The sequence below is a fragment of the Calonectris borealis genome, chromosome 5, assembly GCF_964195595.1.
Source record: "Calonectris borealis chromosome 5, bCalBor7.hap1.2, whole genome shotgun sequence".
In the NCBI taxonomy this organism is placed as follows: Eukaryota; Metazoa; Chordata; class Aves; order Procellariiformes; family Procellariidae; genus Calonectris; species Calonectris borealis.
The window spans coordinates 22,333,752-22,351,550 of record NC_134316.1 but is presented as its reverse complement, the minus strand read 5'-3'; the positions used below and the strand labels follow the sequence as shown (position 1 = coordinate 22,351,550).

At 35.7% G+C, this 17,799-nt stretch overlaps 1 long non-coding RNA gene across 1 annotated transcript in view; it reads left to right on the top strand.

The window, feature by feature from the left end:
- The window catches only part of LOC142083261 (uncharacterized), an 84,326-nt gene that overhangs the window by 33,244 nt on the left and 33,283 nt on the right, over window positions 1-17,799 (top strand). Inside the window, exon 2 of the long non-coding RNA XR_012674006.1 lies at window positions 3,196-3,302. This is a non-coding gene — a long non-coding RNA (uncharacterized LOC142083261). The remainder of the gene's footprint in view (window positions 1-3,195; window positions 3,303-17,799) is intronic.

Here is a 17,799-nt window from a genome sequence, read left to right as displayed (position 1 = left end):
CGATTAAAAATCTTCATTTTTTGAATGAATTGAAAAAGAAAGATGAATTAAAACTGGAACATCTGCTTCGAATGGCTATTGCATTCGTAATGTCACTTAAGGAAAGTTCATGATCCTGGCTTAGTGCAGTAAAATGTTGGTTAATCCGGGATGATTCTCCATGAATTATCGTGGCATAAAAAGAGATGTATAGTCGACGAAGAACAATACAAAAGGCACATTATCTGTTCATCAATATCTTTAGGCAGGATGTTAGAAGATATCTATCTATAGGAGCACTTAATTTCTGTAACAGCCTCCTACTAGGAATAGTGGGGACAAACAACTTGTCCAACTTTAATGCCTATGATGCCATGGGTGAACTTGATGATCTGGGAGGTCCCTGCCAATGTTCTGTGTTAAAGAGGGCGTGGTTTGGCCAGTACACCAATGAGCTGACCTGCATTTACGAAGAAAGTACAGAATACCCAAATTAGTGTGACTGCTGTCAGCAAATGTTTTTGTTAGAATTTCATTAAGAGCATCAAGGACAAAGTTACAGTATCAGCAGTGACTTTTCTTCTGGACAATCTTAAATAGGCTCAACAGGTGGCCCAGGTCAACAAGCGGCCCAGGAGAAGAGTGGGGAATGCACCACCACAGGCTCAAACTCTTAAATGACAAGAACATGACACCTTCTGCCAGCTTGTGGTATCCGAAGGACTGTAACTGTTCCTTACAAATGCCCTAGTAACAGTGAGTCTTCATAAAGGAACAGAAATAATTCAGAAGGAAGAGGGATCCTGTACTTATATCAATTATTTGTTGCATGATAGGAGGGAGCAAACAGAAACAGATAGACTTATAAAATAGCCTGGCAGAAATGCAATGAACTCTGCCCAATCCTTTGGGAGTATGAGACACACCAGGAGCTTTTAAAACAACAGCATTGGAAGAAAAGGAACGGTCCATCTACATGAGGATACAGGGAAAAAAATAATTTAAATGGTCTAAAAATGTGAATTTAAATTGCATTAGTGCAATACAAACAATTATGTGAATACTCTCCCTCAAAATTAAAGTGACCTAAATCTACTTCCAAGGTAAATTAAGATAAATTGAATTAAGATTATTTTAATTCTGAACCAAGGTGTTTACACAGCCATATAATAAGGTGAAAGTAATCTAGTTAACTGGGATTAATTTTCTGAAGTACACTGATGTAAAAAGTCTAAGAACTGAGTGTGTTTTGCAAGATGTATTTGACAAGGTTTGACAGGTTGGACAGGGCTTTGAGCAACCTGATCTAGTTGAAGATGTCCCTGCATACTGCAGAGGGATGGGACTAGATGGCCTTTAAAGGTCCCTTTCAAACCAAACCATTCTATGATTCTATGATTCTATAACTAAACTTTTCTTGCTAACAATATCTTTAAGCACCTATACTGTACTCAGCACACAGGGCCCAATATCTCAACAAAGACAGGATAGGCTAGGACAACAATATTTTAGTTTTGGTTTTTACTCAAAAAAGAAAAAAGAAAAAAGCCAAACCAGTTACTTCTTTTAGTATAGATATTTGAAAACTGGGGTAGAAAATAGAGGGAAAAGGGGACTTTAGGTTCCAGGACAGTCACAAAATGAAAAGCAGATAACTATGAGAAAGATTAGAAAAAGCATTTGACCAGTTAAGAATTGTCAGTCTTTCTTAGGCAGTTAGTTTTTCCCAACTGTGTATGGAAGGATGGGCGTGGTCCTCAAAGAACATGTCCTACAGTGATCAATATGAATAGATACTTTCCATTCATCTTAGCAGCAGCTACATGCATTCCTGAAGGATAGAACGAATCCCTTAATCTTGTCCTGGTGTTAATAGCCTATTAAGATCACATTAAGAAAGCCTTTCTAACTGATATCAATGTCAGAAGGAAACTCTGATTATGAATTGTTTTAAAGCATTATAGTAAGACTTTGAATCAGGGAGTTATGAATTTTATCATGTAAGAGAACTCATTCTGATCTCTTCTAAACCTTCCACTATCACTAAATACTGTATTAAATCAATGAGACTTGGAGTCTCAAATTATTGTATAATTTAGGCTTGTGAGGTTAGTGTTATGTGTTTATATTATTCCTTCTCAAAGACAGTCCATTATTTCTGATTAATTTTAATTAAGCCAGCAAATGGCCTTTTATCTCTGTACTTCCAGTAGCTGCTCTGTGCTAACATTTGTTTGAGTTTACATTTAATAAATATCTCCTGCTTAACCCTTCAGCAGCAGCTTGAACTGGAGTGCTGGTAATGAAGATGTATGGAAGTAAAGACAGGAGAAAAGCACTAGAATGAAATGGATTAAGTTGCTGAGAAGTCTGAAAGGCTCACATAACAAATGATGCTACAAGCACATCAAGGCTGAATAAATATCAGATTGATTTTATTGGGTTACTTCTTCAAGGTCACACCTAAGAGATTATATTTATGGCTTTAGCCACACAACTTCTATTTGGATTAGTGAAGCGTAAAGCAATGCCCTGGAGGAAAAGAGAAGGCACTGCTAACTTCCACACAATGGCACTAGTTCTGTTGGATAATATGCGATTGTTATGTTTTCCAAAAATAAGAGATTTTTGAAATCCCGTGTTAAGTGATGTAACTCTCATAATACTCCACAGAAATTACATATCAGCCACCATCTGTCCCCCCGTTAGCTGACTGGAAAGAAGCTATCAAGTAAAATCTGGCTGCTGATGACCCAAGACTGTGCATTGTCTACTGGCCCATTAATTGCTTCATTTGGACCTGAATAGTGACTTGAAAGTAGGAGCAGTTTAATAATAATGACATCATCTACTGGCATAACTTTCTTAGTTTTGTTTGATATTTTACTTTTCCTGCAGTTGAGATTCTAATCCAAGGAAAGCCAATGCAGCTAATTTATACAGGTTTGGTTTATTGGATACTGAAAAATATAATGCCGAGCAGTATTTAATTATTTCTTCAAAACATTTCCAACTGATAAGGAATTTTTTTTATATTACCAAAATTATTTTGATAATACTGTCATTTAATATAAAATAAGCATCTAAAAGCACTATGTAGCTTTGAGTTATAGTTGATTACAATACTTAAACCATGCATATATTAAGTATACTTGAAGCTTTGTGCATGCTTTTGGGTTGACTTTCATGGGTTTTTTTCCTTTTCTCTTTTTGCAGAATGTGTTGTTCACAAATGGACAAAGGTGTGAAATTCACTGGAAGATAAAAATTTTAAATCCCTTAGCCTTTAAGTTCAGCCTAAGTACTTTCTCAGGCTGCAGAGGGTAAGCAAATATCTTCCTCATGCTCATTTTATTAGCAGGGACCATTTATGATATGAGTTTAGAAATGCACAGAAGTACAGTATCCAGCATCCTTGATCAAATGTCTGCTTAGTATCCCCTTCGTTGCTTGAACCTTGAATAATGTGTTATTTCAAGTTCAGTAAACTTCATCTCTAGGAACATAACAGAGTATTTTTTAAGATGTAGTATGGATAATCATAAGGCATTTTAATGGATAACATATTTTTCACTTAAGAGGTTTAAGGCACCCAGTGGTGTTTTGCTGGCATTATTCCAAATTCATGGATGGCATTGTGAAAGTACTCCAAGTCTGTTGTGAGGAAACTTGCACTTGCTGGTTATATTTGATAGGTGGTGATTTTGTGGTTGGTTTATATTTCATACTGGGAAATAGAAAGAGCATAAAACATCTCATTAGAATGAAAAGAGAGATTGACATACACAACTAAATATTGTTGGCTTTTCTGTGTGAATTACAAGTATGTGCTGTTTTCTTTGTGACAATACTGCATTGGCTACATAAGCTCACTACTTGATGCTGTTAAATACTGTATTCCTTCACTTGTTTTGAGACATCTGTAGATGCCTTTGCATGGGTGAAAACAGTCAAAAAGAAAACAGACTTCGAGTACTTTCACAACGCTGAAAAGGCAGAGGTTCTCAACACTTTCTTCACCTCTGTCTTTACGAGCACTGTTGGGCCCCAGGCCTTGGGAACAAAAATCCAGGTTGATGCAAACACAGACCCACCTTCAGTGAAGGAAGGGTTGGTATGTGAACTATTATGGGAGCTTCACCCCCACAAATCGATGGGCCCTGACAGTATCTACCCAAAGGTGTTAAGAGAGCTGGCTGACGTCATTGCGAGGCCGCTTTCTGTAATCTTTGAGTCGTGGAGACCAGGGGACGTCCCAGAAGACTGGAAGAAAGCTAATGTCACCCCCATCTACAAGAAGGGCTTAAAGGAGGATCCAAGAGATTATAGGCCCATCAGTCTTACTTCAGTCCCTGAGAAAGTTATGGAATGAATCCTCATGTTAAACAAGTCAAATGAAGCACATGATTAGGAAAAGCCAGCACAGATTCACCAAGGGCAAATCGTGCTTGGCAAACCTGATTGCCTTCTATGAAAAAGTAACCTGCTTGGTTGATGTGGGGCGAGTGGTGGACATTGTCTACTTGGATTTCTCCAAGGCTTTCAGTATGGTTTCCCACAGCCTCCTCCTAGAGAAACTGATGCGTTACGGTCTAGACAAGTGGTCTGTGTAGTGGGTGGGGAACTGGCTGACAGGCCGCACCCAGAGAGTGGTGGTAAATAGCTCCTTTTCAAACTGGCAATCTGTCACAAGTGGGGTCCCCCAGGGATCGATATTGGGCCCAACGATGTTTAATATCTTCATAAGTGATCTGGATGATGGGATCAAGTGTACCCTGATGAAGTTTGCCGATGATACCAAACTGAGTGGCAGGTGGACACTTTGGAAGGGAAAGCTGCCCTGCAGGGAGACCTGGATAGGCTGGAAGAGTGGGCTAACAAGAACCTTATGAAGTTCAGCAAGGACAAGCATAAGATCTTGCACCTGGGAGAACATAATCCAGGAGTGCAACACAGGCTGGGATGTATCCGGCTGGGGAACAGCTCTGTGGAAAGGGACCAGGGGATCCTGGTGGACAATAAGCTCAATATGAGTAAACTGTGCTGCTGTGGCAAAGAAAGCCAACAGGATGCTGGGTTGCATCCACAAGGGCATCACCAGCAGAGATAAAGAAGTTGTTATCCCACTCTACTCAGTGCTTGTTAGGCCACATCTGGAATACTGTGTTCAGTTTTGGTCTCCCCATAGAAAAAAGATGTGGACAGGCTGGAGAGGGTTCAGAGAAGGGTCACAAAGGTGATCAAAGGACTGGGAAGCCTGCCATATGAGGAAAGGCTGAGAGAAGTGGGTTTGTTCAGCCTTGAGAAAAGAAGGCTTAGGGGAGACCTTATCACCATGTTCCAGTATTTAAAGGGTGGCTACAAAGAAGATGGAGACTCCCTTTCTACAAGAAGTCACACAGAAAAGACAAAGGGTAATGGGTACAAGTTGCTCCTGGGGAGATTCTGATTGGATATGACGAAAATTTTTCACAATGAGAACAATCAGCCATTGGAATAATGTCCCCAGGGAAGGGTGGATTTCCCAATATTGGACACTTAAGATTTGGCTGGACAGGGTGCTGGGCCATCTTGTCTAGACTGTGCTTTTGCCAAGAAAGGTTGGACCAGATGATCTTTGAAGTCCCTTCCAACCTGGTATTCTATTATTCTATGATTGATTCTATGAAGAACGGCAGTAAGAAATTTGTGTTGGTAATTTGGAATATACTCTTACAATATATTAATAATATTTTGAGACTGTTAATATTAATAAGTTTTTTACTAATCTTATTAAGATGTTGATCTATACCCCATTTAGTATGAGACTCTTTGTTTCTTGTTTTAAGAAGAAAATCCTTCATAATATAAGTTTGTGTGTTTTCTTATTGTAAAAATAAACAAAGGTTTTCAAGAGTGCCATATTCTTAGACCCAGTTTCATAATGTGGAAGCACATTCCTCAGACATATTCTGTGATTTTTTATAAATACAGAGTTAGTGTGAACAAACCTTAAAAATTCACAGAAGTTTTCCAGAATTTCAGACCATTAGTCTGACCTTTCTGCTATAAAGATAATTCAATAATGTATTAAAATATTTCCAGCATGTTCTAATTTCCACTCATAGTAGGGGTATTTCTTCTACACAATTTCTATTTCTGGATGAAAGCAGAAAGTGTAGAGTTAGTTAGGAATCTACATATACACATTTCTGTATATCTATAATTTATAGTTATAAATTTATATTTTAATATTATAATATACTTGGTTCAGCTTTTCTCCTTAGCACTGAACCCTAGAAAAATGGCTTCACTACAGTATTTGTTCATCTTCAACACATGGGAGCTGTTAGGAAGTGGTGGCTAGACGTCAGTGCTGTCAGGCGTGGAATGGGCAAGAACACAGTGATACTGGAATGCTCCAGCCATCTGTCCTCTGCCAGTCCAGGAAAGCATTCCTCTCCTCCCTGGTCTTTCTGCAACCCAGCACTAAAAGCATCTATTAGTATGGGTTCTCTGGATTACTGGAATCAAATAATAATAATGATGGACGTTTGCCTTGAGCAGATTACAATTATGAATCCTGAAAATTTTTGCCTAAAATAAATTGCTGTGCCCAGGTTCTTTAATATATATCCACCTGTAGGGTCTAAATCTAATTGCAAACTTATAAAACACAAGCAAGCATGACAAAACGTAGGATAGAAGGGGAAACAGATTATGCCAGTCCATCTGGAATATAAATTCAATGGATAATATATTGTCTAAAGTCTGTTTTATTTATAAAGAGGGGATTGTTTTTGCTGGTGTTAACAAATAAACAATTTAGTTAGAAATCCACAGTTTGGTTCACATTTCGTACAATACCTTTGTTTGTTTTCATGTTACAGAAGCCACTTAACCTCTCTTCACAGTTTTTGCTCTTGAAAGTTTGCTGTGTAGAAGATACTAGAGAGACATCACCTATCTGTTATGCTAGAACTTAAAACTAAGAGCAGATGCTACTGCAACTGAATCCATTGACAGCCATCAGCTCAACTACATTCCCCAGTAAAATTTTCTAGTTTTGCTGCATCTGCTTTCACCAATTATGAAGGTTCTTTAACTTCACCACAGTGAAGTCCTAAACTAGAATTCATTTTCAGAAATCTTCTCCATAATGTTCAATTTGTATTTTTTGAAACTTTTGTCACAAAACTTCTTGCAGATGTTCTGTGGAACTGCCATAGTATTTCCATTTCTTATTTACCCACTCCTCTCAAATATACCCCTGCCAATGTTAGTACAGAAATAGGTGGTTTAGAGGGAATTATTGTACTTCTTAACAATACTCCGTACGCTTACGGTTACCAGAGAGAAAAAAGTATGCCTGGGAATGAGTTCTTGGTAGGCAAAGGCAGATCATCATCTCCTTGTGTCTAGAAGGCAAACTTTATTTTTTGCTTGAATTAATGAACTACTGCCACTGTGCTTGCACTCTGGAAAAGAAAAAATAAAACTCTTCACAAGCCCACAAGGGTTTCTGAACTGCATTTGTTATGGTGCTAAAACAAACAGTGCTTCTGCCAATTTGCATTGAAAATGTTTCCTTATTTAACTGTGTGCCAGTTATAATCGATAATTAGCATTGGGTGCCCTCCAAAGTCTTTATACCTATTAAGCCTTTTATAAAAGGATTTAATAAGTAAAATAGATTTTGCTATGTCTTACTTGAAGCTGATAGGCCGTAGAGTTTCAATGATCAAAAATGTATATTTCCTCAAACGTTTTTTCATTTCAGTCATGCAAAATATTATGTGATACAATTCTCTTGGGAATACTGTAAAACAAGGTATTACTTATATAATCATTCTATAAAGTACATTGGTTGTGACTATGGAATTTTTACTTCCTTTATCTCTGCTGGGCTTCTTTAGCACTAGCTAGAGCTTTGAATATAGCAAGGGTGACAGAATGCTTTCATAAATAAATAACCTGTATTAAAATGTGGTTCTATGGTTTTCCATTCACAGTGCATCAGGATCCATGTTTACTGAGGCCATCATGTGGATCTTAATTTCTCAGTTTGATTGTATATGCCAAAAAATTTATATTGTATACGGAAAAGAACACATGATCCCTCTCACAATAATGAAACAGAGGGGCTTCACTGAGAAACCCAAGTGTCAATCGGGCACTGATCCTGCTGATGACTTCAAGCATTTGGAATGCCAGCTTCCAGGCTGTTGGTTAGGATCAGACCTCAAGTTTTTCGAGTATCTGTATCGGTCCTTCAGAAGCTGTATCCCAAAGATCCCAGAAAAATATTATGAGTTTTAATTATTGCTCTGTTAAAACTCATTTACTCTTGCCACAGCAGTGAAGTGAGATGTAAATGGGATTCATTCCTCTTCTCCACCCAAAACTTTGTCTCTTTCTTTGTATATTCTTTCAACTTGTCATTCTTCTTTTGTTTTAACAGTCACAGCATAAGAAAGTGCATATTGTAGTAGTCTATACAGGGCCTAAACTAGAGAAAATGGTTCAGGGTAATGTGGCCACACCAACACTGTGCTACTTCATAGCAGAGTTTATGGCTGTTTTGTGATATTTTGTCCTTTTTGAGCCTTGAAGGGGAAAAAAAGAAAAAAGAAAAAAGCAGTGAGGGCACAGAAGTGATTTTTATCACCAAAAAGCCTCAGGCAGAAACCTGCCTCACCAAAATTAATTAATATTTGCACCAAGTCCTTTGATCTGAGGTTCTACACTTCAATGTTTGTGTGATTACACACACACCCAAGTTGCATCTAAACTTCATCAAACTTCATATAAAAAAAAAATTTCTTGTCCTCCCTTTACAAATGAGCATTTTGTTATGTTAAACCTATCACATATAGATACTTCATAGAATCATAGAATATCTCAAGTTGGAAGGGACCCATAAGGATCATCAATTCCAACTCCCAATGCTTCTTTGCTCCAACTTCTGAAGCTACTTTGATAGCAGCATTAAAAAACAATCAAAGGAGCCATGGCTTGCAGTTGACTTTTCAAATATTTTAAAATTTGCTATTATAAAGAGACTCTTTTCCTTCGTAGTTTACAAATATCCAGCTATAGCTGCTGATTTTCTTAATGTTACAGAGCAGTGCCTTCTGAATGGTTAATAACCAGAAGCTTCAGCCTTAAAATTATTGCTGAATGACATGAACATTGGAAGCTCTGTTCAGTTTACATGATCACAGGTATTCCCTGGCTTTTCAGAGGTGCTAGGATACTTGAGTTGTCCCTGTGGGCTGGTATATATGACTCAAGACCTAGAGAAGGCCCACACGCTTCTTAAGTGATAGCCAAGGTCAAGTGGATAATGACATTTGAAGTGTGTAGGACCCCCCTGGGCAATTCTAAATGACACTTGACATAAACTCCGCAGAGTCTCTGTAAATGCTTTATGTTCTTTGCACAAATAGTACCAGGGCTGCCTTTCTCTCAGACAACAGAGACAGTTGCCAGAAACCTCAGTGGCCATAGTTCCTGGCTTGGTGCCTCTGCCAGTCTCAGTGAAATAAAACCCTGAACCCCAAACCCCATTTGTACCCCACTGAAGGCTCTTCTACCATGCAAAGTAAAAGCCAGAGCTCAGTTCTGTGATTGAGTTACCACAAAACCCCTTTAGCACCGAATATAATACTGCTGATGCTACTGCATAGTCCTGAATCCAATTCCAGGCCTTTCCAGAATAGTAAATAATCCCACATGTAAAACCAAGTTAGGTCATCAAGATTGTTATCACCCTACAATGAATATCAGAAGAATTAGTAATGACCAGCCACTTCCTGCAAACTGTTAGAGAAATATGTCTTTTATACTTTATATGCAATAAAAGATGTGGCTGGAATGCAAGACACCATTGGTTTGATTCCCTGCACCTGGAGGCTTGGGGCTGTTTGTGTCTTTCTCCTTTCCATGTCAAATGCGGGTGTTCTCATCCAGTGTCTTATTTTTTAAAATGTGTGTTTGTTCATTTTTTATTTAGTCTTTGCATAGGCAAAGGTGTTTAAAGTAATTTCTCATTCCCTTTGTGCTTTATTTACACCCATGACACACACTCACACCATAGCTGTAACTGTCTGGAGAATAATGATTCAGTGCATGAAAACTCTCAATGTATGACATTTGTTTTTATTCTGCATGGGAACTAAACCAAAACAATCCTGAAACTTTAAAAAAAAAAGAAAAAAAAATTGTCAAAACAGGTGTTTTAAGAGGAAAAAACCAATAATGTTTTTAGCTCTTCTCTTTCTGTCTCTGTGTCAGCAAAAGTAATCAGAGAAATATGTACCTGAAAGATTGCCTACATAACAGAACACTGAAAGTAAAACACTTCTAGTAAAATATCCTCATTTTGAGAATGAATAGTTCAATCAAAATATATTATCTCAATGTTCCTATTAGGTATGTCTATAAACACTTCATAACACACCCTCATACCTTTCCCCCACAGCAGACATAACACATGTATCTGTTTCAGTATAAACACATTAAACTATTCACAGAAACATAACTATATTTGTGAGCACAAGACAGTCATTTACACTTCAGTATACGTACAAATTTAACACACATATAATAACACATGTAAAGGAATTAATCAGCTCGCTTCCTTTTTCCTGAGACACACGTTCTTTGCACCTTTTCTGCCTGGTATTAGGAATCACCTAAAGGATGTAAGGCAGAGATACAATAGCAATATGGAGGTCAGTCAAATCCTGCTGTAAAGAGCAGCAAAATCTGCCCCAATGTTTCTTGAGTACTTAATCTGATCAATGTCACAAGTCAAAATCATATAAAAGATATATGCCAAGGTCTCTTATTTGAATAAGTGATAGACTTTGAAGGAAGCCATTTCCTTGTTACTAACCTATATGCAGATCATGCTTTTATGAAACAATATTAAAACAAATTCTCTACAAAGACTTCACTTTCTTATTTGTTGATTTAAGCAGAGTGTTTGTCCTCTGTGGTAGAAACAAGAGGAGTGGGTGAACTTCATAGCTCTTCTACAATGTTTTTGAGGACTCTGTTCTTCCCGGGAGCTCCCTGTTAAAGGGCTTCCTTGCTATAGAAACAGTAGGAAAGAGAAGAAGAATCGTATCCTGTTTTGGTAGCTTGGGGGAATGAGCAATGCTCCTTCTCACGCACAGCTAAGCTATACAAACAGCAGTCTGAGCAGTTTAAAAAAAAGTAAAAATAATCACACTGTCTGCTGTGTGCTAGAGTTCCTGGTTTGAGTAGAAATAAAATACTGCTTTCTTAAAGGAAATTCCACATGAAAATTGTTGCAGTTGGAAGCTAAAGTCTGGTCTAAACCTATTTTTTTAACTGGTAAAATGCAGTTGGCTAAGATTTTTTTTTTTCCCTTTAAACTGCGATATGTGCAATTATGTGCTTAGTTATATCAGTTCTAGTTCCTGGAGAAGAATAAATAAACTGTAGTAGTGAAAGCAATTTCATACCATTATGCCAGCAATCATAGCCACACTTAAGGGATTGCACTACATAAGTCTTTTGATATAGTCATAACACTACAACTCTTGTGTATAAACAGAGCTTTTTAGAATATGGCAAGTATCTTGCTGATCTGTACTTGTTACTGGGATTACTGCCCCCTCTGACAGAGCTTCCACAATATTTGTAATATTTCTGCTTGCATTTTATTACTTTCTGTTCCCATCACAGCTAAGTAGAGAAGTTGTGAAGAAGAAAGCATTAAAAATACTTAAATTAATTATTTAGTAAGTGTATTGTAACCTCATAAAATGTTGATTTACCTTTTGGTGAAGCTTTTTGAGTAGTGAATAGTGAAGGACTTGTAGTATAAAGAGTGAAGCAGATTTTAGACTTATCTGAACTAGTTTGCACATTGTTCCTCTGTACCTTTACAAACAGAGGAAATTCTTTCATTCCCATATTGATTCCCATAGATGCCCCTCTCTCTAATGTATCTCCTTCTAGGTAGTCTACAACTTATTTGCTTTTGTGGGGAAGAAAAATGTGTTCTCTTCTTCCTGCTAAACTGAGCATAAAATCAAATCTATTTTCCACAAGTGTTGTAAGCAAAAAAAATTCTTTTAAAATCATACTTTAGAAAGCATATTTGGCTATTTACTAAATGTCTAAACAGGCTGTTGCTTATGATGGATAGTCTTGTCTGCATAAAACTTAATTATGACAGAAACACCATTACACCACTTGATTTTTCCATCTGTCTCTTGACTTCTTCCCCTTAAGCAATGGTAAAGGCATCAAATTCAACACTGTTTATAACAGTTGGGTCTTTCTGCCAATCAATTCAAGAAAAAAAAGAAATAGATTGACATTATAAGAAAAAGCAGGCCCTCGATAATGTTAACCAGTACAGGAACCTAAACCCTTGTGGTCTGTTCTAGCAATTAATTATACTGTACTCTCAGGCTGCATATACTCAAAACACAAGCTGGTAAATTGACAAGTTTCTTGGGACAATTTTTTTTTTTTTCCCCAGTGTTAAAGTGCAGAATCTTTGTTAAGCAGAATTACTGTTTTTCACAAGAGGATCTTTGATTTGTGAATAAAGTTTTTGAATTATCATGCTGACTCCAAGCCTCCCATTTAAAGCCAACAGGCAAAGACAAAATTCCACTTGACAATGCATGAAGTAAGGAAAAAGGATGCACAATGGGAAAGTGAGGTGGTATTATATCTTAATCTCCAGATTGGATTCTTCATTTCTGGTGAAGACTAGTTACAAATAACTAAGATCTAGTAATCTTTTGTAATCTTTTTCTGTTACACAGATGAAAATGTTTGCTAAGTAGTTTTTGGTAATCTCATCAAAGAAGTGAAAAATTATGTAGACTGTTGAGAATGAACTTTCCCATTTGAACTCTGGAAGAGCTCTTTGCAGGTTCTCATTGCAAGGTACACTTTTAGGTCTTTGTGAATAAAGCCAACCCAATGACTTTGTTGGAAAACAAATACAGTTAACTGTTTGCTGTTTTTTAAGATCATTAAATTAGCTTCAACATTTCAAGAGGCTACAAGTTTTTAGGTGGATAGATGGAAGATCATAGCAGTCAGACAAAGGATGTAAGCAGTGCATTAAAAATCAACCATGTTGTCCTGAACTGACTACCTACTGTTTTGGAAAGAAAAAGGAAGTGTTGATCCGCTTTATTGTTGAGACAACAAAAAAGGCAAAAATAAGCTTTCTTCCTTGGACATGAAAGCAGACAAATACAGTTTCTCTCATCTACCATAAAAATAAGAAAGCTTATTTTTTCCAGTTCTTATGAAGTAGAAAATTCCCATGAGAAATTAAACTGATGGTTTGGGTGGAATTCTACAAGTTTGATTACTGACTTATTAGAAACAAGATTTCACCTCTACTAAGAAAGTCATTTTCCTATAGTAGCACTAATAAAAAATAGTCCTGATTTTTGCAAATTTCATGGTTATTAAAGACATAACATTGACAAAATATATGAGTATTTTTACCTCTTCTTCAATGTTTGATGATGTCCTTAGGTTTTGGATTTTGCAAGATTAGAAGGTTTTATTTTGTCATAAACACAACATTTACAAGTTTCCTTGTAGAGAGAGTTTTTTGTTCTGCACTTTGTACAACATAAAATGATCTTCTGATATCTTTTTGCTTAGTAGGCTCTTCATCATGGAGTTGGACAGTTGTGACTAAATTTGCATGAAATTTCAAAGGCAAAACAAAAACAACTATTAAAAAAGCAACAGTTTATAAATGGATAAAATAGATAATCAATAGTACTTCACATACTAAGATGATACAAATAAAATTCCTAAAAGTAAACAAGGCTATTAGGATAAAATACATTGCTCAAGGCTTAAGAAAAAGGACATTTTAAAATGTATTATGTGAAAAAAACTAGTAAGTGTGTCGGCCAGTAAGAGATGGAAATAATAAAACATTCTTAGTAAAAATGAAAATGCTAGCTTTTAATAAATCTCTCTCATCTTTATTTTGAAAGAATAAAAATTACATGCTTATATAAGAGTGATGAACTACTCTACAGTCCATTAGCAGCTGAGTAGACTGTTGAGCTTGTGAACAGATAGCTGACGAAATGTCTAGTCTGTTGATGATAATTATCAATGTGTTTTAAAATACTAAGAACATTCTAGAAATCTAAACAAATACTTGTTATCATAATTTTCCAAATGGGCAGTCAAGATGACCTAAGCAACTATAGGCAGATTAGACGTCAAGCTCACACAGGTTTCTATAAATAAATAATTAGGAAATGAGAAAAATAATTAACATTAGTCAATGTACAATATTTAAATACGTCTTGCTAAGTAAGCATGAATCATTCTATTACAAAAGTATGAATTTGTTTCATAATTTGGTGGAAAAAATATACTTAGACATGCTTAGACATACATTTGACATCATATCATGTGAACTGCTTTATTTGCAAGGATAAAGCACATATTCCATAGAATTTGTGCTGTCCACCTGGGGGATCTTAAAACATAGATGTCATAGAAGAATCAGAACTGAGTGGGGCTGTTTTAACAGGGCAGTAAATAGAAGCAGTAATAGTAGGGTTGACACTGTTCAGTTTTTTTATCAATGACCTGGGAGTTAAAGTTAAAATAACAGCTGATAAAATTAAAGAAAGATTGAGGAAGCAGTAAAAAATTATGGACGCTATAGTAGTTATATGGAACCATCTGGAGCCATTGTCTGATAAATTGGAACTATTCAGACAAAATGGATTTTAATGCAGTTTACTGTGTTAATTTAAATCAAGAAATTCACAGCATCTACTGGTTGTTGACTAATCTATTCAAACTAAGCTATTCAAATGAGGCAACCAGTTTCTCATGAACTCTTATGCAATATCTCTACTAGTGAACTAAGCAGGACTAAGGTTGGACTTGAAGATACCATTTAACTGTGAAGAGATTGTCTAGAATTCTGTGTCACTAGTGCCATCTCAGGTAAAGCTCAATCTTACCTACCTTGCAGATCATTTTCGGTTGTATTTATAATGTCATATGTGACACTATACTAAATATTTTTTGAAATTCAGCTAGTGTAGATCCGTCACATTTTATATATGTAATGATCATTCTTGTTAAAGAAACTCCATATACGTAGGTAATTTCTTTTAACAAAATCTCTAATGCTGTAGCTGTTGTTCTTTACATCAGTAAAGTATCTGACTGGAAAAATGTGTGAAGCACCCTTTAAAAAGAGATTAAGTAAGTCCTTTCTACATTTTTAAAAGGGGGAGGGGGAATGTGAAATAATTTGAAAAGGTGATGGCCTAAAAAAATACTGCTACAACATTATAGGCTAAATTTTTTATATGATTTGAAAGGAGTGACATGCTATTTAGGCTTTTCCAGTAACTGCTTTGGAGTATTTGTACCATTTCCTCTGGGTAATGTTCTGAGCTGCAATCAGTTCCTTAAAGTGCTATTCCCGCTGATTTGTGCAGAAGGTCAGTGAAGGCAAATATCACCTTTTAAAAGCATATCAAGTTTCATTAGTGGTAGTTCTTTTCTTACCCCTAATTGCTTGGAAGCCTGTTCACTATGTTTTGAACCATAGAGCTGTAATTTGAAGATGTTCTAATGTAGCATATATCCCTTTAAGAAGACAAAAATTAAGTACTACAAGCATAGGTCATATTTGCAGTTTGTACAAAGTAGTTTAGCATTATTGACTTACTAGAAACAGTTGACTTCAATTTACATCCAGTAATTTTGTTAAAATTACATTCAAGCACAGTTCGTCAGATTCAGGATTCAGATTTTTACCAAAAAGGGGACTTTTTAGTGATAGTCAGTTTTATAATAGACAACTGTGTGCATAGAGATATAAGTGTATACTGTTTCTGGACTTTTCTGGATCAGAGCAATTAGTTCTGTAGTGACATGAACTTCATTTAAAACTATCTTACAGATGCAGAAAAAACTGAACCATGGTTTACAATCAAGCTTACCACTGTCTTGTACAAACTACCCAAGGAAATCATGGCATGTTTGTATCCCCAAAGATGTTGGATAGACAGGGACCTTTCTTAGGAATCTCTCATTTCTTAAGTGAAATAAGATCTAATCTACCTTCATATTACTGCCTTCCTTTATCTATCTCCACTTTGGCCACAAGATTTTTTTTCAGTCATTTGATAAAAATACTAGAGTTGTTTGTTCTATTAAAAATATATATAATAATTCAAAAACATCTTGAATTTTCACTCAAAAAAGTGTGGAGGAAGAATGAAGAAAATTCTTGAAACTTACTTCTTTTTTTTATACAAAGGTTTGGCCAGTCCTACAAGATGAGAAGTTTAGATCCAGCTTTCCTATTTCCCAGGCCTGAACTTTTCAAAGTTTTAAATCAAGGGTTTTAGCTTAAATTAACCTGAGTATGGAATTTTTCCTGGCATGATTGAGATTTGGTCACTTAAATGTTAATAGGTCAATATTAAATGAAATTAATTAAATTTGAACCAGTTTTTCAAAAAAACTAACACAAGATTTTGTATCATCAAAATAACATTTACTGGTGTATTTTTAGAATTGTTTGCAATTTCTGTTTGGTTGGATTTTTTTTTTTTTAAATCATGAACCCATAGGATCTGTGGTATATTGATGTACTGGCATAATGATTTACAAATAAATACTCAGAGTAAAAAACAAGAAATGCCTATAGATATATTCATAACTACATGCTTTTAAAAGTTAACCAAGCTTTTCCAGATTTTGCAACAAACACTTCTGGATTCAGTTTTTCCCCAGTTATAGATCAAGAATGGTCTAATTTACTTAAATCAGTTATTCTATTCCTACAAAATAACGTGAGCACAAATTAATTTTGGGCATGACACATTTCTCCTTATGCATGTTGCAAATAATGGAAATGTCTTGGTGAATTTAAAAGCACTACTGTCCTCACAGGGAGTGATTCTGTGCAGGTCTCTTGATGCTGAATAGCTCAGAGGAGGTTGTTATAATACTTTTCAAGAACAGCCTAGATTTCAGCCCAGGGCTCAAAGACTTGGAGCTATTTAAGCCATCTTTACCCTATTATCAATGTCTGATCTTAAGATCAGACATCTTTTTTTGTCCCAGTATGATATACAGGTACTATATAGTTACACTGATATAACTTCTAATGTAAACAGCATTCTATTGATTTTAAAGTGCTTTGTAATGTTCTCATACAAAGAACCTGTATTCCAGCCTGTGTTTTACCACAACAGGGATGTTGTATTGTTAAAATTGCACAGGCAGAATTAAAATAGTATTAAAATAGTACAAATTTTAATGTACCTGAGCTCAGACAAAAAATGTCAGAAAATTGCACTCTGAATTATTTTTCCCACATCTGCTAGTAACGTGTTGAATGACGCATGGTAAATAATTTCCAATCTGAATGCAGTTAGTTTATGTTTTTATAAAGAAAAAAAAGGAAAAATGGTAACAGAAGTAACTTTTCATATTATTTACCTAAATATTATGAATCATTAGGAGACATAGCTTTTGACAGGATAAAAACAGCGTTGATTTTTCTTTTTGACATTACTCAGCTGAATTAAGAGAAACATGAAATACAGTAAAGTTCAAAATCATAAAATTAAAAAGTGAAATTTGTATTCAATTTCAAGCATCATTCTTTTGTTATTTTTATTAAAAAGTAGCTCTGCTTGGAATCTGTTCAAAGACTAATATATTTGTTAGTTGAACAGATACTGCAGTAACAAGCATAAGGAATTCAAGGTGGATTTACCGGAACAGCCAGAAAGTGAGAACCATCTTAAAATACTTTAAAAA